This window comes from Lissotriton vulgaris, chromosome 9 (assembly GCF_964263255.1).
Source record: "Lissotriton vulgaris chromosome 9, aLisVul1.2, whole genome shotgun sequence".
In the NCBI taxonomy this organism is placed as follows: domain Eukaryota; kingdom Metazoa; phylum Chordata; class Amphibia; order Caudata; family Salamandridae; genus Lissotriton; species Lissotriton vulgaris.
Window position 1 is genome coordinate 433,530,149 of NC_141697.1, and position 21,489 is coordinate 433,551,637.

At 46.3% G+C, this 21,489-nt stretch overlaps 2 protein-coding genes across 3 annotated transcripts in view; one reads left to right on the forward strand and one right to left on the reverse strand.

The window, feature by feature from the left end:
- BAG5 (BAG cochaperone 5) overlaps positions 1–16,272 on the reverse strand; it is a 184,612-nt gene extending 168,340 nt beyond the window's left edge. The window contains exon 1 of the mRNA XM_086937874.1: positions 16,210–16,272. The gene's annotated coding sequence lies outside the window, so the exon portion shown is untranslated. The remainder of the gene's footprint in view (positions 1–16,209) is intronic.
- Positions 1–21,489, forward strand: part of COA8 (cytochrome c oxidase assembly factor 8) — a 99,880-nt gene that overhangs the window by 48,653 nt on the left and 29,738 nt on the right. The window lies entirely within an intron of this gene.

The window sequence follows — 21,489 nt, forward strand, 5'->3', positions numbered from 1 at the left end:
GTGGTTGTCGAGAAAAAGAGGGACTTTTTTGCCTTGAGTTTTACATAGCGCGAACGAGACTCGAAACATTGGGTATCCAAGCGCTCTACATGAGCACCAGTTTCGTTACAGACGTACACATTCATTTTTGTTAGGCATGGAGAGATTTGCCCAGAATCACAGGATGTTGAACGTCGTTGCCGAGACTCGAAACATGTCCAAGGTCACCTGCTCTAGCCGCAAGGCTATCCTCTCCACTGAGTGGCTGAACATCTTTGACCACAGTGAAAGACTTCACAAAGGAACGAAGCGCTCTTTGGCCCCCCTCTTAGACTTAGCTCTTTATGTTACAGCTTTCAAGGAGTGCTTGCAAAGTTCAGCATGATTGCAGGCAAACATGTTCTGACACTGAGTTTGATCTTCAGTAATTGTAGAAATACTTCAAACTAAAGCGCATCTTTAAATCTTTCTACAATGCTCCTGCGTCTAGTATCAGTTTGATTTAAGATGTGATAATTGTATTCATTGAACTTCAATAACACTAATTGTATAACTGAGCGAAAAGTACTGACCTTTGGTGTAAAACAGGAGAGGTGGTTTGTAGCCCTGCTGCCTCAGTACAGCACCATATGCAAAGCTGGTGTCCTGGCTCCCTTCCTCACGTGACCGGATTGTTTGATCTACGACCCATCGCTTTGTTTCACTAAGTATCATTTTTATTCACCATCCAGTTTGAGAGCTCTTGAAGTAATAATTTGGGATCTGTCCTTCAAAATCACACTGTTATATATTATTAATATAAAATAATCTGGCTTCACTTTTTATAAAAATATAGGCCATGTAAATAGAAAACATGACAAACATTTTGATAGCTCATGGCAACATTGTCAGCACTATCCCTCTCTTTCCTTATTTCGATGCTGTGCCATATCCAGGAAATTGTTTTGTTTCTTTGTCGTATGATCCATGGATATTGAGAGTGAATCAAACTTCCCGTCTATTGTAAATCAACTTTTTGAATGTTCTTCAGCAGTTGTTTCAGCTCCAAGAATTCGAAAGGTTCAGTTTATCAGTATGATTGTCTTGACTCATGTTTTGTGTGTTCAATGAATTGATGGTGCCTCCTAATGGTGAAAATTACAAATGTGGCATAACAGCCTGACATTGCAGTAATAGTCTGCAGGTCGCCAGGAGTCAGACAATGGTACAGGTAATAATCTGATGGAAATTTATAGCCAGGATCAGAGTTATTGTCTGGAATGCACACTTGTCAATGTGCCCTGCCGCTCTAGAGTGGCCAGCCCCCCTGCAATACAGACCGCCTCCATCGGTCTTAGTTTGGAGGAATTTGAGCTGGCCCTCATGACTCTCAATAGACGTAACTGTTGATGCCGCTGTTTCCTCATTAAGGGCCACTCTTTGCTGCAGATCACTGCAATCAACTGAAAGATTACTGATCTGACTGGAGACCTCCTCCAGCGATTTTTGCATCTGCATATTGTCTACTCTTGCCTGAGTATAATAGGTCTGCACCTCGACCCAATGGGCCTGTAAGGCTAGCATACGTGATCTTGAAGATGTTTCCTGCAGCCTCTTCCATCTCTTCTGCAAAATCTTTGGTCATAAGTGAAGGAGAATGATCCAATAGTGTCCCAGAGGATATGACTGAGAAAGAGCCAATATTCGGGGTGGAGCATATATGCTGAGAGCGTTGAGCATATAGCTCGGGTGCTGTTTCTCGCCTGCAGATTCAGGGAGCGATGGCAGATAATCGGGAAATAATAGATTTTACTTCTCCCTTAGAGGTCACCCATTTCCTAAGTGGACTGTTCTTGGCACCCTGGTCAATTGCCTTGTCAAACTGCCTCTGCTTTGCAGGCATAATGTAGAAAATGAGGCTGTAATGCTAACGCAGATGCACTGGTTATAGGATTTATAACGTTCATCCTCCTCCCAATCTTTCATGTAAAAGTCTTAAAGTCAACAAATTTCCACTGGACGGCATTCAGGACGAGTAACTTAAAAAAAAACTCAACCCACAAGGTCTCCAATCTTCTGTTTTTTCTTAAAATAGGAGTAAAATGTATGTATTTGGTACAGACTTTTAATTTGGCATAACTATTGCATACTTAAATTTCTTAACATAATGCAGTAACGCTGGGGCAGAGCCAGCACCGTATAAGAGGGCATTTGTGAGAGGATTAAAACTCCCCAAGCTGTGCTGCTCTTCCTGATCCAAGGCTGGCATATGAGTGAATTCTCCCCGGCACCTCTGATTTTTCAGAGGTGAAATTTTACTTTCACATTTTTCTGTTGCGTTAAGCTGCAGAAAAAAATAAAGGTGCTTTACATTTAAACAACTTGTGTGTATGACAGAGGTCTCAAATTACACTTAACAGCCATTATCCAAGGTTTGAAAAAAAAGCAGCTTGCCTGAAGCAGAGAGGTGATCGGAATTTTAACACTATCAGGCATTTTCCACAACCTGAATCCTGCTTGGCTGAAGCTAAAATTAGAGTGAGGCGATCAGGTGGAAGAGACTGCAAAAAGCTTAAGGGTATAAAGTAAAAAGTGGAAGCGGGGAGAGTGGGTAGAAAAAAATTAAAGCCCTGAGCAATTAAATTGAGCTGGGGAAGTTAGCAGGCGCGGTGCGAATAGGCAGAACTGTTACATAGGTAAGAGTGTAAGTAGGGAAGAGTGTGGGGTATGGAGGGAAGGTGTAGGGGAAAAAAGCACATGTGGGAGAAAAGGGAGTGTAGAATCATCCTACTAGGGGCTGAAGGTTTCCTAGTTTAGGTGACTGACAGTTTTAGTGGAGAATATGCATTGGGCGGAGGGGTGGGCAGGGGATAAAAAGAGAGGCGTGGCAAACAAGAAAGTGTGGGGAGGTGTAAAGAATGACAGATGACTACACAAAGCTGATTTAAGAGCTGGTGGCTTCCAAATACATTGGGGCATTAGAACAGTTTACTCATGAAATATGAGATGGTCTCTTCGACATCTCATTTCTGTTTTTAAGTGGTTACAGAGTGATGGGGCTAGTTCAGATAATGGTTCTGGGACAGCTCTATGTGTTGTCAGTGCTTGACTGCAGCCTTTTTTTATATATCTATAAGCAAAACATGAATCAGAGTGGATATCACGGTGCTAGGAGAGCGGAAACCAGAGTGAGGATGAAGTGACGTTCGAGGCCTCTATGTGGGTAGTTAAACCCTGGGGAACAGATAGGTTTTCAGCTTTTTTAGAAATGATGTATAGTCATCGGTAAGGTGAAGTTCCAGAGGAAGTTCATTCCAGTGAGTTGCTGTCAGAGTAAGAGCGCCCCCCTGCTCTGGCCCTCTTAATGCGTTTTGTTTTTGCCCGTGCTTGATTGCACAACCTTAAATTCCGTGTTGGAATGTAGAATTCGATCTTATCTTGTAAGATTCTGGGGCGTGATGGTGTAGGGATTTGTATGCATGACCCAGGAGCTTAAATCTTGACCTTTGGTGCACAGGCAACCAATAGAACTCCCTCATGCATTCTAAAGCCGAGCTGTACCTGATTTTGTTGTATACCAACTTGGCAGCCGCATTCTGAATTACCTGCCCACTTAGAGCGCATTCCCGTAATCCAGTTTGCTTATGAGCAAGGCCTGAATGATGGTTTTCCTACATCCCAAGGGGATCCATTAGAAGAGTCTTTTTAGGAGTTTTAATGTAGCGAAGCTTATCGCACACAATGCACGGACTTGGTCCTGCATGGTTAGAGGATTGTCAATAAGAATGCCCACATTTTTTGCACCCTCTTTGGGTGCAGGTGCAGGTCCAAGTGATTTGGGCCACCAGGTTGCCTCCCAAATTAAATGGGTTCCTCCGAAGAGTAGGCTCTATGACTTATTGCCGTTTAATTTCAGACCGTGATCTGACATCCAAGCCGCCATTTCTGAGAGACAGTTAATTTAACTCTGGCGTTCTCGTGTCTTTCTTCAAGGGCTATCAGCAGTTGTGTGTCATCCGCATAAAAGCAGATACTGAGTCCCCATTTTTTGCTGCTTTTAGCCAAAGACGATATGTATGCATTAAAAAGGGTGGGGCTCAGGGAGGCTCCCTGCGGGATGCCATAGTTGATGGTTTTTGGGGTGGAGGTTAAAGGTCCCATTTGTACTGTTTGTGTTCTGTTGCTTAGGAAGGAACAGAACCATTGAAGGGCTTTAGAGTGTATGCCCTTTTCATGTAGGGTGCTCAGTAATAGGCCATGCAAGACTGTGTCAAATACCGCTGATAGGGCCAATAGGATCAGGGCAGCGACCTGATCAATTAAGGATCTGATATTATCTAAGACTGCTAATAGAGTGGCCTCCATGCTGTTGGTGGCTCTGAAGCCAGTTTGGGATGGGTCCAGGAGCTCGTTGGTTTCAAGATAATTAGACAGTTGTTTGTTGACCAGCTTCTCCATCACTTTGAATAGATATGGGAGCTGAGAGATAGGTGGGTAGTTTTCCGTATTATGGACGTCCGTGCCTGCTTATTAGGTCGAGCCGATGGCAGCGCGCATGTGCTACATAGGAAATCGACCTCTTGAAATCACTTCAGCATGTGTAGAAGCTTGTGCGTGTGGTGCTCACACACGATTGGTCTTTGTGTATGGCTTTAGTACACAATTGGCCAATGGTGTGTGGAGGTCTCAGCTTCTTGTGAAATGTTTACTCCCAGAGCGTTTTGCTTTCGGGAGCCAGCAGCGGCGCGCAGGGGCCATCTGTTTTAATTAGCGTGTCTGCTCTTGTCTCCCACGCAGTGTCTCTCCCCCCTCGTACAGGCCCTGGTTCTCGGGCTTTCACTTTCCCAGAAGTTGGAGTTTGGAGGGAGCATTTCTGTACGTCCTAATGCAATAATCTTCGCCTTGCCAAAATGTTAAATGGTTTTGTTTATTTGTTTCAATGGAGACAAACGAAAGAATGCTTTGCTATTTTTTTCTTCTTTTTCTTTTTCTTTTGGAAAGTGCTTTGCTTTGCTCTTCTAATCATGCCCGTTTAACCCTGACATGCTTTATAATTGTCTGCATTTTCTGACCCCTATAAAAAACTATTGGTACTCCGTAGTTGTCCAAAGTTGCGACATGTTGGTAAAACAATCGGTTCTTGAACAAAATCACTTTCTTAATTAGCATGAAAAAAATATAACGTTTTTTCTGCACTTGCTGTCTGGAGATCTGGATAAGGTGAATGAATCATGCAGAACCGAATTAGATGCTTTTTGCAAGTTAGAGTAGCTGCTGCATTTTTGGGCCATTGACAATGATGGTGCCCAATCTCCATCATATTGAGGGATCGACAATTACATGTTCTCCACGTTGCACTTAACGCAATCTGCCGCGAACTGTTCACTGGTAAAATGTAATGAGGAAATGCACCCAAACAAATGGTGTCCCCGTTGCTGCTGGGCTGGTGAACATGAGGTAACAAATAATCACTGATGCTACCCCTTGGCTTCTCTGCTGGAAGATGTCTGACTGCAACGCGGCAGCCAGGCTGAAACTAATCCCCCCGCCCCCCTTTTACAAAAGTTTAATGGATTTCAAAGGCTTCCGTCAAACTGGAGATACCTTCGCAACATGTTATCAACCCCCTTATTATGAACATTGTCTCACGGGCTCCAGGTGCTGTACTCCTGGTGGGGGGGGATTTATGGCGCTTTCCTTTAAACCCCTGACACTCTACAAATCAAATACGCTGGCACAGAGACCTAAGGCTCAACTTCAGCACATAAATCTGTCCCAAAGTCTTTTAAAAATCGCCCGAGTCGCAGGAGGTTGGGGATCAAGTTTTTAGTATGCAATCCTGTGCACATAATGGCTTTCTCTGCTATTCTGCAACATATTTTCTACGTGTGCACAAATGTATAGCATACTTTGCTAATTTTTAGAAAATGAAATGTTATTTCTTGCCAGTGTCTGCGTTTATTTTGTTTCTTGCACAGAAATCAGCTTTATTTATTAGATATCTATTCACATTTAACATGCTTTTTTGGCTTGTGTAGCATACAATATTTTAGGGCGAGCTCCGGCAGAGCAGGAAATGTATCTTTTCATAGGCTTTTCAATTCTCTAGTGATACAGTCGCACACAAAATGTTCTAGTGCTGTTGACTTGCATCTAGACACTTGCATTTCTGTCTGCGCATTAAAAACCCTTATAATTTGTACATTATAAATTCCTGAGACAAGCATGTATCATGAATCCCACAGCATGACCCACTGTGCAGTAATTGTATAGCTCTTCAATCCCTGGCAGTACAGTACCCATGATAATGTGCTGCATGGCTAAATACTTATTAGGCCCCAAAGGCGAGACCTATTGGCTATGCCAATGCTTGTTTTAGTAGTGGAACTACATAAGCTTTTTTCCATATCTCTGGGAATACTGCAGTGTTCAAGGAATTGTTGAGTGTGCGAGTTACGTGAGGGCATATGGTCGGTATGATCCGAGGCAAAAAAATAGGGAGGGCATGGATTAAGCGGGGACCCTGATTTAACTTCAGCCGTTGCTTTGGTGACTTCTTCTGTGAAGGGAACAAAATTGCTGAGGTGGGAAAGAGCCTTGGGTGGATATTCAGTGTTTCCCAGTCGATATCACTTGAAGGGGATTGGTTTCTGAATGAGGAGTACATCTCGGAGATTTTAGCTGCGAAGAATTTTCTGATTTTCTCACTGTATTCTTCTGAGGTTGGCAGGATTTTGGGCATGCTTGATGGTTTACATAGCTCTTTTACTATTTTGTAGAGCTCTTTGGGTGAGTGGTGTTATCATTTATTCGCTTTGCGAAGTAGTTATTCTTAGAGCTTTTAATGGCATTTTTATAAGTTCTTAATTCTGCTTTGTATGACAGTCTATCATCATCCCACTTGGACAGTCTCCACTTATGTTCAAGTACCATTTTTCAGATTTGTATCCATAGGGATTATCAAGAACTGCTCCCCAAGTGTTTTATGGTCAGCACTGGATACTTGAAAAGCCAAGATCTCGTGCTCCACTATCTACGCCACTGATTTAGGGAGGCAGATTAAGCAGTCTGTAAAAATAATAGCTTTTTCTCCTCTCTTCCGTCTCGGTCTATCCCATTTTAATAGTTTATAGCCTGTTGGTAGGACAATGGCTACGTAGGGAGAGGTATTATCGTCGAGCCAAGTCTCTGCAATAAAGGCAAGATCAGGCTTTATCTCAGATAGTAAGTGCCGTATCTCGAGGGAATGTTTGGGCACTGCCCTTGCATTAAAATAAATGCAGTTCAATAAGAGACCGGTCTGGTTGTCGATTATTCCATGTGGCCAATCTGGCAGTGCCTGGCTCCACAATTTGCAGCTGAGGCATGTGAAAGTGCCCTAAATGCTCACTGGGGAGGCCTTGGTACAAGACATTTTGTCACGTGGCATATGTTCAGATAGTTCACTGAACCTTTCCCTGGAGTAGCAACGGCGACCACCTTGGTCTGATTTGGGAGATGCAGGGGTCCTGGGTGCAGATGGGCTTGCCTTTGGTGCGTCAGCGGCGCACCCACGCCGTGGCCCAGTTTTGATGTCTGCCCGTAATTGGCATTTGCTAACTAGACTGCTGACCCCTAGCACTGCTGGTTCCGGCGACGTCCGACTCAGCAGTTCCTGAGTCGCGATCGAGACCTCCTGCTTTCCCAATTATCCTAAGTGCAGGTAAGCTGAGCACGTTAGTAAACAAAATGTTGCTTCCCAGGTGGTTTCTTCCTCCTGTGATTGTTAAGATGGATTGCTAATAGTCTGGTCGACATAAGTTGATAGCTTTGAAGGTTATGCAGCCTAGTTTAAACTTAATTCACGTTTCATGGGAGAGACACTGTAGTTATTTCATAACGAGGGTGGTGCAATTTTTAAAAAAAAAAACGTTTATTTTTTTATATTGGCATGTGACTGATCGTTCACTGTGGTACTAATATTTCTGGCATTGGCCTGACACCTAACTCAATCGGAATGAGCCCTACCAGCCTTTCAAAAGCAAATCTGTTGTGACTGACGTTTAACCCACCATATGGGCCCTTTTGTGGTGATCCTGGGTTCAGCGGACTATCTCTCATCTCTGGCAGGCGTTCGTTGGTAATCCTGACATTTGATTGACTCTGCTCCAACTGTGCTTATCTTGCAGAGCTGAGTCTGCCATGTGGTCTAAGATGCCCCAAGTTTTGCTGAGTTGCCCCATGTCATGTGTGAAAACATCAGCCACATAGGGCTCTGTTTTTCACCTTCCACGTGCTGCTATTTAAGGATTTTCCTGTTTCCCCACTACATTTGAAGAAGCTGGTTTTGGGTATGGGCTTAAACTGGAGCCACCTTGCAGATATGTGACTGACTGCTCCCAGGTCATACCATCCCTTTAGAGGAAGGTCAGCAAAATGTACTAGGCGATGTCAGGTAAGCATTTCCTAATTAAACAAACTGTTCATAAAGTTATACCTAAATTACAACGCTGAACATTGTATTTCCAGCCTAACAGGATTCCATATCTGGACATGAAAAATACACAGAGGTTAGACCAGTGTCACTAACCGCTGGCTCTAAACACCACCATAGCTGCCAGATCTCCAGTCGTTCAAAGAGACTCTATTATTTGGAAATTCCTTTCCTTTGGTTGAGTAAAGAGGTCAAACAAGTTGTCCAGCATTTAATTTTACTTTCATTTCTGGAAGGGGCAAAACCAGTTTTCGAGTCCTGGATATGTTTGAATTCAAGTCCCTAACATCTATTCATACAAGCTGCGGGAACTCCTTATTTGACACTGCTCCGACCAGGAGAATTTTGTGCAGTTTCTCTAAAGCTCTAGGTTCCGGAGAGGAGTTCTCGGGGTGTTGTGTAGATAAATATTATGCACATGAGAGAATGATTTTAAGCAACATTATATATCGACTACCTGAGCCCAACTTGAATTTGACTATATATTTTGTCAGAAACCCAAATTAGTAGCCCCTGAATCCTTGCACATTCTTGCGTATAATTCTACATGTTAAAAATATTTCAAACAGAATTCTTGAAAACAACACATGGAAAAATCTATTGTATGCCCCTGTCAGAAATAATCCTCTATCTTTTGCTCAACCCTAGCAAGATTGCATGGTAAACTAAATATCACTTTTTTTTGCTATTGGGATATTTTGTCAGATTACCGCGAGTACTACAGTGGAGGCAATCCTGTTAGTTGAAAGATCAGTATGTGCCTTGCAGTGCTCATTTATGAGCATGAAGAATAACTATAGAAGGAGCAACTTGTGATTTCTTATTTACCTGGTTTAACTTGGTTGGTTTTATGAATAATTACCAGTAAACTGCCTTGACAAACAATTTGGTGTGGTAGATGGCAACTTCATTATGCAAGCTAGGTACATAGAAAGCTTCAATTGGAACCACATATTCTTTGTGGGGCAATGCCCCTTAAAAATCGAGCAAGAAAAGACCTTCAACTTCACTTCTCTTGCAAGATCTATAATATGAGGTCAGATGCTCTTTTTAGGGCTCGGCCTACATCCCACGAAGTGGGTGTGGCCAGAGTCCTCTAGAGAGCAGTTCGACAAGGTAACCTAGTTTTATAAGGAAACCATTTAACCCTTACGTCATTTCATAAGAAGGAAAATCAGTGGTTGCCTATCGTATCTAGTGCATTTCTTTTTGTATTACTGAGTCTCCGGTTTAGTCGCCTCTTTCTTTAATTTGGGACCCGTAACCTGCTGACTACATTCAAGTGCCTTTCTTTAGACGGAGTATGGTATCGTTGATATGTAGGCAATTTAGAGCCCTTTTGTACCTTATCATTGGTGGTTTTGATCCATGGTGGAAAACCTTCCATCTGATTGTTATTATGTGTGTGTGTTTTTTTTTTACGGCCTGTGTTTCTCCCGCATAGAAACAAGAGAGCACACTGAACGTGCAACATGTGTCTGATAGTGCCCGTGTTCACACTGTAGTCTCTCGGACCTAATCACAAGTTCACTCTTATAACTGTTCTGCCACTGTGCTACCTACCCTGCTCCACTTGTGTGATGTACACAACAACACAGAAGCCAATACTGCAATATCTAATTTAGGAAGGAAATCAATTACTACGCTAAAAGAGTTAAACTAAGTGCGAGTTTGGACCTGTTGTCAAGCATGAATCATATTTTTTATTCAGAAAGATTTTTCAACAAATTAGTTGGTTTAAGGTTCACCAAACATTTCACTACAATTATCAAAAACCAAACAGTACAAAATACAAACTTCATAAAAATGACATTGACATAAAATAGTGCACAATAATAAAGGAGCAAAACAAACATCCGTGGTTGATCAACTTTCTCATTCGAATCTCACTCTCTCACACATACCATACATACAGGGATCAATATTTCCAATTTCAAAAATGTCACAAATTGATTGTTTTCATAAACACCAAAGAGACCTATTTGGTAAATGTGTAATATTTGTCCAATCGAAATGAGCTATTTGGATGAAGACATTCTTATGGTGTGCATAGTACACTCAAATACCTCAAGATGATGGTCTACATGTCCTTGAATATGATCTGAACACAAGAACACGACCACATCGAGTACCGACTGAGTTCATTTTGAATTTGGCCAGTTTCGAGCTTAAGAGAAACTATTTTAACTTTGACGGAGATTTTTACTACCAAACAAGCGGAGTAACAATGGGTTGTCCGTTTGCCCCGGAGTTATCCATTTTGTTCATGGCAACATATGAGGAGACATTCATCTATAAAAACAACCCTTTTCTCAAATACATCGAGAAGTATAGCAGGTATATAGATGATGTGTTCTTCGTTTGGACAGGACAAGAAGACCAATTAAAAGAATTCCATCTGTGGCTCAACCATCGAAAAAAGGAGATCCAATTTAGCTTGAATTTCTCGAAATGCAGAATGCCCTTTTTAGATGTGGTAGTGTATCCTGCTGAAGGAGGATTGGTAACTACTTTATACAAAAAGGAGACAGACCACAATAAATCTTTGCATTTTAAAAGTAACCATCCAAGGAGCATGAAAGACAATCTACCCTATGGGCAATATTTACGGATCTGCCATAATTGCCATTTCAAAGACGAATTTGTTGAAAATGCCACCAAATTGACAAATAACCTTCTAGAACGTGGCTACCCAAAAAAGCTTTTAACGAGATCAATGAAACGCGCGTGGTGGACACCTCGCGAAAGCCTGCTAGAACGGAAAACAAAAAAGGAAACAGATAGGATAGTGTTCGTCTCGACATACTGCCCCAATTCCAACCTGCTCAAAAAGGTGGTGGCAAACAATTGGCATCTGATAAAAAATCTACACACAACATTTAATGCAAAGCCATTATTTGCATTCTGAAAAAATCGCACCATCGGTAGGTAATCATTTGGTCAGAGCAGCAATGCCCCAAAAAGATGTGATGTCTGTCAGAACTTACATTGGCCTCCCTCCAGTTGTGGGACACAAGAAATGCGGAACATGTGTATGCTGTTCTTCTACAGAAGGTTCGGTTTTCCAATATAAAAACAGATATTGGAAACACAACTCGTTCACTAACTGTAAATCACGAAATGTTATTTACGGGATCAAGTGTCCATGTGATCTCCTATATATAGAAAAAACGAATCAAGAAGTAAGAGCTCGCATAACCCAACATAAATCACGGATAAGGATGAAGGTCCTCACAGCGCCACTAGTGAATCACTGGCAAACCATGAATCACAAGGAATCAGAACTAAAGTGGACAGTGATACTGAAGGTCGACAGAGACCAAACAGGCGGTGACCTGGATAAAAAACTGCTTCAGCGAGAAGCAATGCTCATTTTAAAATTTAACACGGTCGTCGAAGGCCTAAATGAAATGTCCGAATTATATTGATGATTGAATTAAGCTGTTACCAAGATCTGCTTTTATGTACCTGCGACAATGGGAATACACCTTCGAATAGATACCCAACAAAACAGCGAACTACGAACTCCAAGTCCCAGAAGCACCTTCCTACCGGAAGTACGATCACGCCTCAAAGCATCTTCGAAACGCCAGTTCGACATTCATGCAACGGCAGACACTGACCAGACTCCAACTGAGGCAAGACGCTATCGTGCGAAAGGTAAGTCTGCTTGCCGAACAAACAAAACATTCTCGCCAGAAACTTTCCACGATTGCACACGCTCACACACGCTCCCTGTCTCCACAGGTCCAGGATTCAGTCCGCGCTGACCCACAGTCCGGCCTCAGTTGTGAAAACAATCCAGTAAGCCTCGACTCGCTCGCTCTCTTTGCCCTTCCAAAAGAAACCCCACAACTGACCCGTCCCTCTCCCCTTCTCTTCCAGATAAGTAATTAACACACCGAATAAAACACTATGTAAGTACATTCCCGATTATCCACTTCACAACTACATTGTAAACAGTCGTAAGGCAGTACAGGTGTTGTGACTGTACGTTTTTGTGGATTTTCTTTCCAGTTTGTCTCCGTCCGATTCCCCAGTTGTTTCTTAGTGGTGCACACTCATACCACAGGTAAGAGGCTTGTTATACAGGTGGCAGCTTGTTCCTTTCGATATGGCTTCACATTTAGTGACCAAGATCTCATTCCTCTTTCCTACAGTTATGAGGTCCTGATGAGAACCCCCCACCCAGCAAGGGTTCGAAACACGTAGACCGCTTATGCACACCATAAGAATGTCTTCATCCAAATAGTTCATTTCGATTGGACAAATATTGCACATTTACCAAATAGGTCTCTTTGGTGTTTATGAAAACAATCAATTTGTGACCTATTTGAAATTGTAAATATTGATCCCTGTATGTATGGTATGTGTGAGAGAGTGAGATTCGAATGAGAAAGTTGATCAACCACGGATGTTTGTTTTGCTCCTTTATTAGTGTGCACTATTTTATGTCAATGTCATTTTTATGAAGTTTGTATTTTGTACTGTTTGGTTTTTGATAATTGTAGTGAAATGTTTGGTGAACCTTAAACCAACTAATTTGTTGAAAAATCTTTCTGAATAAAAAATATGATTCATGTTTGACAACTGGTCCAAACTCGCACTTAGTTTAACTCTTTGAGCGTAGTAATTGATTTCCTTCCTAAATCAGATATTGTAGTATTGGCTTCTGTGTTGTTGTGTATTGATAGAGAGGCTTGGCTTTACTGTGGGAAGCCCACACCCAGTGTTGTTTTCCCAATTGTGTGATGTGCACCTATGCACTCAGCCTGACCAACACATGCACCTACCCAGCCATCACCTTCTGCTGCATCTACTTTGCTACCAGACTACCCTTGCTGTGACCTAATTAACTCTGTGCTAAGCCTGCAGCTATCCTGTGGTTCCCTTATACTACACCAATCGTGCATCTTACCTGTACCCTCATGTTGCTGGCCTGCAGCCATCCTACAGCTACACACCATCTGACATGCATCCGAACCTGCACTCACCTTGCATGGTCCATGCATCTAAATAAATATGCTATGCCACCACTCGGTGTATGCTCCACTTCCTCCACCTGTTCACCATGCATCTACTCTGTAGCTGTTCTACAATCAACCTGCATCTGATCTGCACATGCCATGCACTTGCTGTACATTTGCCTTGCACTAACTGTGTTGTTACTTGCTGTCAGCCTTGTACCTGCCCATGTTTTACCAGTCCTGTCCTTGCTCTTAATCTACGCGTAAACTGATCATCTTTGCTTTCTAAATCATCCACTTCATGGCTTTTGAGCTACATCTTGCCACAATCAGTTGCCCCATATTATCTGAGCCTGCAGTCTTTATATTCTGTGGTGATTATAACTAATACCACTAGTACAGGTACAGTGATGAATTATTTTGACTGCTGATATGCTTCTCCCGATATCATTAACCCAGTCCACTGGCTAAATCCCAGGGCCTCCTTTCAACCAATAAAATGTCCAGACAGTTCTAATACCTGAGGTCTATAAATCACATCGATTTTTTTACATTAGTGTTGAAATAGCCTTTGGTGTCTAAGTGCTGTAGACTCTTCATTGCGAAGAGTAGAGGCATGTTGATGCAGACTGGTGAATTGTTTTTTTAACCCCTTCACTGCGGCGGCTATTCCGCCACAGTGCTAAGGGGGCGGGGCGGAAATACGGCACGCGCATGCTGGTGACGGAACCGCTCCGTCACCAGCGTCGGTTGCGCTGTGCTTATGACGGAGCTGTTCCGTCATGGCCCGCCCCGCTCAATGGATCGCTCAGCGCAGGCGCTCCGAGCGGGCCATGACGGAACCGCTCCGTCATCAGCACAGCGCCACCGCAGCTGATGACGGAGCGGTTCCGTCATCAGCAGGCAAGGTGTTAATAGACTTCTAAAATCTTAGTAGCACTCGGACACTCTGTCAGTAGTCAACCACTTCAGTAGGGTGCAGCAAATATAATTCTAATAGGTGTCTAAACTGCGTTTAGTCATAAGCAATTTCTCGTTGGTGGCAACCTTTTAAACTATAGTATAGTCTCTTTTTTTTTGGAGCACACTAGATTGTTTGTGAGTGCCTGCAGTGTGAAACATGACATTGCATATGTGTTAGTGTCTCATATTATAATACCCTTTTCATAGTAACTACAGTTGGAAATTCAATTCTAGTAGCCATTGGAAGGGAGTGCAGTGTCCTAAGAGAGGAAACATGTTAGGACCTCCATCTAATGCCCTAACTACTGAGTACTGCATCCATTGTGATGTATCCAAAAATAAATTACTGGATTAAGTAGATCTACTTCTACAAAGTTTAGCACATGGAGGTAAGCAGGGAATCCAATATAGGTTATTTAAAATATTAAAGCTAATGAGTAACGGGTAGCAGCAAACCACACTGGGATGTCTACCAGCAAGTCTCACTCAGTGCTGCGAAATTTAGAAATACCCACAGTCTGTCTATTATGCATGGGGTTGCTCTGAGTTTTTGATGTATTTCAATAATTCCACATTGAGTAGCTGAGCCCCATGCCACGCCACCATCGTCTAAACTGGGCCCACAAGGCCAGAAGCGTCCCTGGAAGCAGCAGTTCAGTGGGTGGTTCCATTGCTCTGTACACTCAGCCCTGACACCCCTGAAACTCCCCCACTGCTGAGAGGTATGTGAGAAGAGTGTAAGCAGTAGGCACACGCATCTCCAAACAGCTCCAGGTGGCATAGTGCAAGCTTGGATTACCATTAAACAAGGGTCAGAATGTGAGTACTAGTGAACAGTTCAACCGGGGCGGGGACATCTGACATGCCCGGCCTTAAGGTAGCCTGCCATGCCACATTTCATACTACTACTGTGTTGCGCTGCTGCTGTTGGCCTACTGGAGTGAGCAGGAGTAGATCAGCCCTGAACAGACACTGGTGGTATGCAAAGATAAATTGCTTACTTTTAGTGTGAAATCCAACAGTCTGCAGAATGTTTCTACAAAAAGAGGGTTTTTTTTGTTGTCATGCAATGTTGGCAAAAGTATTTTTCTTGCAGTAAATTTAGTGTTTTTATTTTCTTTGAAGGGCCCATGATTAGCAGTTTCACGCACCAGGAATTGGTTGAGGAAACTCGGCTCAATGTTTGACATTAACAGCATCACAATTCTACATGTGCCCTGATGGTGCCACAGATATACTCCATTTAGATTGCATTCTTGGTGAGATTGTGCCTGGGGTTAGTTCACACATAACAGAAATATGTTGTTAGTTTACCAGAAACCTGCTTAAATTAACTCCATCGGAGGTAGACCTACTGCCAGTCAATCAATATAATGAAATTTAGTTCTCTGCTTTCAGTCAAGGAGTATTCACCCAGTTCTTTTCACGTATTCACAAATTAGGAGATACTGTTGATTACAGTTCCCTTCCCCAGAAAATTGGGGGGGAAGGTTAAGAGTTATTTTTCTTTTTGGGAGCTTTAAGATTGCGGTATCTGTTCTTCCCACATCAGGTGATCAGGTCACTGCAATCATATAATTGCATTAGACTAAGGCAAACATCTGTTATTCTCTCTTAGTATCTAAAACCTTGAGACTTTAGAAGGTATAAAATGCGGTGGCACAGCTGTTATTCAGACCATGTCACTTTCATCATATTTCTCTGACATTGTACTTCCACTCAGTGCATTGGTTGCTGGTGGGGCAACTAATTAATTAGCAGGCATGCTGTGTTATGGACTTTGCCTTTTCTGAAAATGGATCTTAGTTCTGGAACAAAAATGTTCACACTATTAATCAAGACACATACCTTTTGCTTCATGTTTCAACATCAACTGGCCGCACCTCTGTACTCTTTGACTCAGTTGGTCACTGTTTCTTGCACCAGGCGATCAATCTGGGGTTTCTCTCCTGGAGGAAATACAAAGTATAGAAGATCATCTAAGATTTAGTTAAGCTTTGGAAATATGCCTTTTCCCTCTGGAATGCTTCCCATCACTTTACATGTACTTCGGTCACATAAACGCAAAGTCACCGTTCATGTGAACGTTACATTGCAAATAACATAACTGATAATTGCGTGTATAATCTGAAATGTAAAAAAAGGAACACAAATAGCCAGCCATTCTCCTTTTCCAGTAAGGATGTGATCTGATAGACGATAGAACAGTTTACTTAATGCAGGATTGCATGAGACCATAGAACAGTTTACTTAATGCAGGATTGCATGATACATTGTTTCATTTTAGTTTGCTTCTGATGATCTACTTCTCATGATCACGGCCTGTGCATGCTTTCTTTGGTTTGGGGTTTATATTTTTGGGGCTGAGGAAAATGTTCTCCTAAAAATGGAAAGATGCTCGAGAATAAAGTGTTGCTAAACTCAACTTTGCTTTGTTCTTCTCCTGACCTGAACAATGAAACATTACGCAGACTACATTTCTCTTATCGATTATTGCAACTGTTATTGCACTTATAGGTTTCTTTCTTAAAACCTAATGAACTTTAAATCTGAAAGAGACACGTTAGTGATAGATTCCTTACCTTAGAATATCCCCAGCCGTCAGACTGGATCCGGAAACTTTTGCGTAGCAGTACCCTTGCGCGTCGGTAGGCGTCATCTGCGGCTCCGCGTCCGTCGTGGGCGCCGTGATGACGTCGTCGGAGTACTTAGACACCGCCTCCGCGTGCTTCCGTCAGTTCTTCTTTTTTCCGCGCCAGCCAGCGCAGATCTGGAAAGAGCATTTGCCCAAAGACACTTTTTGACTAACTTTTTGATCTCTTTTGATCATTCCTCGAAGTCTAACGACTTAGGGATGCCCGGATTTAAACACTGTGAGGAGTGCGACTGCACGATGTCGGTCACGGACCCCCACCACCTGTGTTTGACCTGTTTAGGCGTTGACCACGACGATAAGGCCTGCTCAGACTGCCGGGCCCTATCTTCGAAAGCCAGGCGGGAGCGGTCCCGCAGGCGACTCAAACTCCGGCAGTCGGAACCGCGCCGCGTGAGGTCCCGGTCCCATGGGAGGTCGAGGGACAGGTCGCGGGGACTGAGCCACCACAGCTCCGGGAGTCGGCACCACGCCTCCGGGTCTAAGTCGTCGTCAGGTAAGAAGCATAAGAAGTCGAAGAGGCGTCATCGCTCTTCTGACTCCCCCCGACGCTCGCACGATGCGGCCGGGGGTTCGGGTGACACCACCCACGCGGCTCCTTCGGAGTCGCGGGCGTCTCGTCCCGCCCCACACCCTCCGGTCCCTGGGCAGGACGCAACACCGGAGGAGATTGAGTGCTTCCTCATGGCCATGAGGTCCCTTTCTCCTCCGACGGCCTCCGCGGCGCCTTCGGGCCCAGCGGACCCGTCTGGGGGCCCTAGCGGGTCGGGTGCTTCGGCCCCAACGCCGTTGGCGCCTTCAGGCCCGGCGCCGCAGGGCCCCACGATCCTGACACCGCCGGCGCATTCGGGCCCGGCGCCGCAAGGAACAGCGGCCCCGGCGCCGCCTTCGGGCCCGGTGCCGCGGGACTCCGCTGGACCTTCCTCGGGCTCTGGCTTGTCACCGGTGGACCTTACGACCCCCCCGGCGTCGGTCCGTCAGGTGTCCCCTCCGGCGCCGTCCTCGGGCGGCGCCGCCCCCGATACCTCCTTTGCTCCGACGCCGTTTGGAGATATCCACTTCTACGAACCGGCCCCATTGCATTACAACCCTGAGTTTCAGGAGATGGGTGAGAAGGAGGATTGGGAGGGGTCTGAGGACCCTCTGACCATGGAGTGTCAGTCTCAGGAGGACTGGGCAGGAGACCTTGGGGAGGCCAGTGGCCTGGACACCTCTCCAGACACTGGGTTTGTTTCTCCTCTTACCGTGGCTTCGGAGGAGGGGGCAAACAAAGGCGTGGTGTTGACGAGGGCTGCCAAGGCCTTGGGCCTTGAGCTCACCGTCGCGGCCGTCAGGACTAACCTCCTCACAGAGGTCCTTAAACCGCATTCATGCTCGGCTGAGCCTCTGCTGCCCTTGAATGAGGCCTTGACCGACGTTCTTTTGGGCACCTGGTCCAGGCCCGCTACGGTTCGCCCGTAGATAGCAACGTTGCCAGACGCCTGCTCCGGGCGACCCAGGTTTCCTGTCCTCCCACCCCACCCTTTGAGAGTCTGCCCGTCCAGGCCTCTAATTCCCAGACCGCATTCCCGACGGCTCCGCCTGACAGGGAATCCAAGAGGTATGAGAATTATGGAAAGAAGATATTCTCCTCCCTTAGTTTGGGACTGCAGTCTTCCAACACCGCATGCCTCTTGGGCCGCTACACCCACTCTCTGTGGGAGACGGTGGTGGAGGTGCTGCCAGAGTGCCCGTTGGAGGTACGGGCCTAACTCAACCAAGCCCTTGTGGAGGGCCGAGATGCAGCCAAGTATTCGATCAGGTGTGGGCTGGATACCACCGACTCGCTGGGCAGAGCGATGGCAACGACAGTGGCGGTACGAGGCCACGCCTGGCTGAGATCCGCAAATTTTTCGGCAGACGTCCAGAATACTCTGATGGACATGCCGTTCGATGGCCGTCGCCTCTTTGGTGACAAGGCAGACCATGCGCTTGAGCGCTTTAAGGACTCCAGGGCTAAGGCCAAGTCCTTGGGCCTCTCGGCCCAGCGCCAGCAAACGGGTGCCTTTCGCTCCTTTCGTGGCCAAGGAAGGGGCGCCCCCACACGTGCCGCCAGCCACTCACCGCAGACTACTACCTAGCGCGGCGGCGGCCATGGAAACCGCCGTGGAGGCGGTCGGGAAACCGGCGAGGTCAGTCCACACCTTCCCCCGCAGCATCCGCCCACACCTTCCCCCGCAGCATCCGCCTCTAAACCCTCCTAGTCCGTGCTTTTCGGCCCGTGTGACGCCAGTGGGGGGGGGGCAGGGTTCACCATCACCACTCTCACTGGCGCACTGTCACTTCAAACAGGTGGGTGTTGCAGATCGTCCGGAGGGGCTACTCCCTCCCCTTCGAGATGACTCCTCAAGCCATGCCACCGCAACACCACCGCGTATCGGGGGATCACTTGCGGCTCCTGCAGGAGGAGGTTTCGGCCCTCTTGGCCAAGGGGGCCATCGCGCGCGTTCCTGGGCCAGAAGTAGGACGTGGTTGCTACTCCCACTACTTTCTGGTACCCAAGAAGGGCAAAGGGGGCCTACGCCCTATCTTGGATCTGAGGAACGTCAACGGCTTCCTCCGGAAGGAGAAGTTCAAAATGCTGACTCTGGCTCAGGTCTTAGCTGCCCTAGACCCAGGAGACTGGATGGTAGCGTTGGACTTGCAGGACGAGTATTTCCACATCCCGGTCCTGCCGGCCCATCGGCGTTACCTGCGGTTCACGGTAGGCCACGAGCACTTTCAGTTTACCGTGCTCCCTTCGGCCTTACCAGCGCCCCACGGGTGTTCACGAAGGTGATGGCGGTGGTCGCAGCTCATCTGCGCAGATTAGGAGTCTCAGTCTTCCCCTACCTCCAGGACTGGTTGTTGAAGGCGGGCTCGCCCCAGACAGTTGTCAGCCACCTCCAGACTACGGCGGATCTCCTGCACCAGCTGGGGTTCTCCATCAATGTGCCGAAGTCACACCTGTGTCCCTCTCAGAAGCTCCTTTTCATCGGAGCGGTTCTCAACTCGGCGCAGTTTCGGGTTTACCCACCCGAACAGCGGGTCCGGGATATACAGGCTCTGATTCCAATCTTCCGCCTCTATCCCGGGTTTCGGTCAGGTTGACGCTGCGGCTTCTGGGGCTGATGGACTCCTGCATCCTTCTGGTGCATCACGCACGGTGGCGGATGCGGGCTCTGCAGTGGGACCTGAAGTTTCAGTTTGCCCAGCATCAGGGCAACCTGTCCGACCATGTCCTGATCTCGGAGGGCACTGCGAGACAGCTGCAGTGGTGGCTCACGGACCGCGATTGGGTCAGCGGCAGATCCCTCTCCCTTCCCCAACCGGAGCACGTAGTTGTGACGGACACGTCCCTCCAGGGCTGGGGAGGCCACATGGGAGAGGCGGAGATCAGAGGCCTCTGGTCTCCGGTGGAGTCCTGTCTCCATATCAACCTTTTGGAGCTGCGACGATTCGTCTAGCACTGAAGGCATTCCTCCCGTCTGTCCGAGGGAGTGTAGTGCAGGTGTTCACGGACAACACCACCGCCATGTGGTACTGCAACAAACAGGGCGGGGTGGGGTCGTGGACCCTCTGCCAGGAGGCTCTGCGCCTCTGGCAATGGCTGGAACATCAGGGCGTGACTCTGATGGTTCAACACCTGGCAGGTTCTCTGAACGCCAGGGCGGACGAACTCAGCCGCCGGTGCATGATGGATCACAAATGGCGTCTGAACTCGGACGTGGCGCAAGGTCTCTTTCTGCAGTGGGGAGAGCCTTGGTTTGATCTATTCGCCACCGAAGAGAACGCGCAATGTCATCAGTTCTGCGCGTTGGAATTTCCAAGGCGGCACTCGCTCGGAGACGCTTTTCGTCGCGAGTGGAGTTGCGGTCTGTTGTACGCCTTTCCGCCTATACCACTTCTGCCCAGAGTGCTGAAGAAGATCAAGCGCGACCGGGCACAAGTCATCCATGTGGCTCCGGACTGGGCACGAAGGTACTGGTATCCCGAGCTACTCAGTATGTCAGTCGATCCCCCGGTTCGTCTGCCTCTTCAGGAGGACCTTCTGTCGCAGCAGCAGGGGACGGTCCTCCACCCGAACCTGTCCAGTCTCCACCTCCATGCTTGGAGATTGAGCGGCGACAGTTGAGGCCATTTGACTTGCCTCCTGAAGTCTGTAACATCATTCTGGCAGCCAGGCGTCCCTCCACAAAGTCGGTATACGCCTTCAGGTGGAACAGATTTGTGGCATGGTGCACAGCAAAGGCTTTGGGTCCCCTTAATGCCCCTCTTTCTGAGGTTCTCCTCTTTCTTCTTTCTCTTGCCCAGCAGGGCTCTGCTCTGGGCACTATCAAGGGCTACCTTTCTGCTATTTCAGCCTTTTTGAGGCTGCCTGATCAACCTTCTTTGTTCAAGTCCCTTATCGTTAATCGATTCCTGAAGAGCATCACACACTCGTTCCCTCCTGTTCC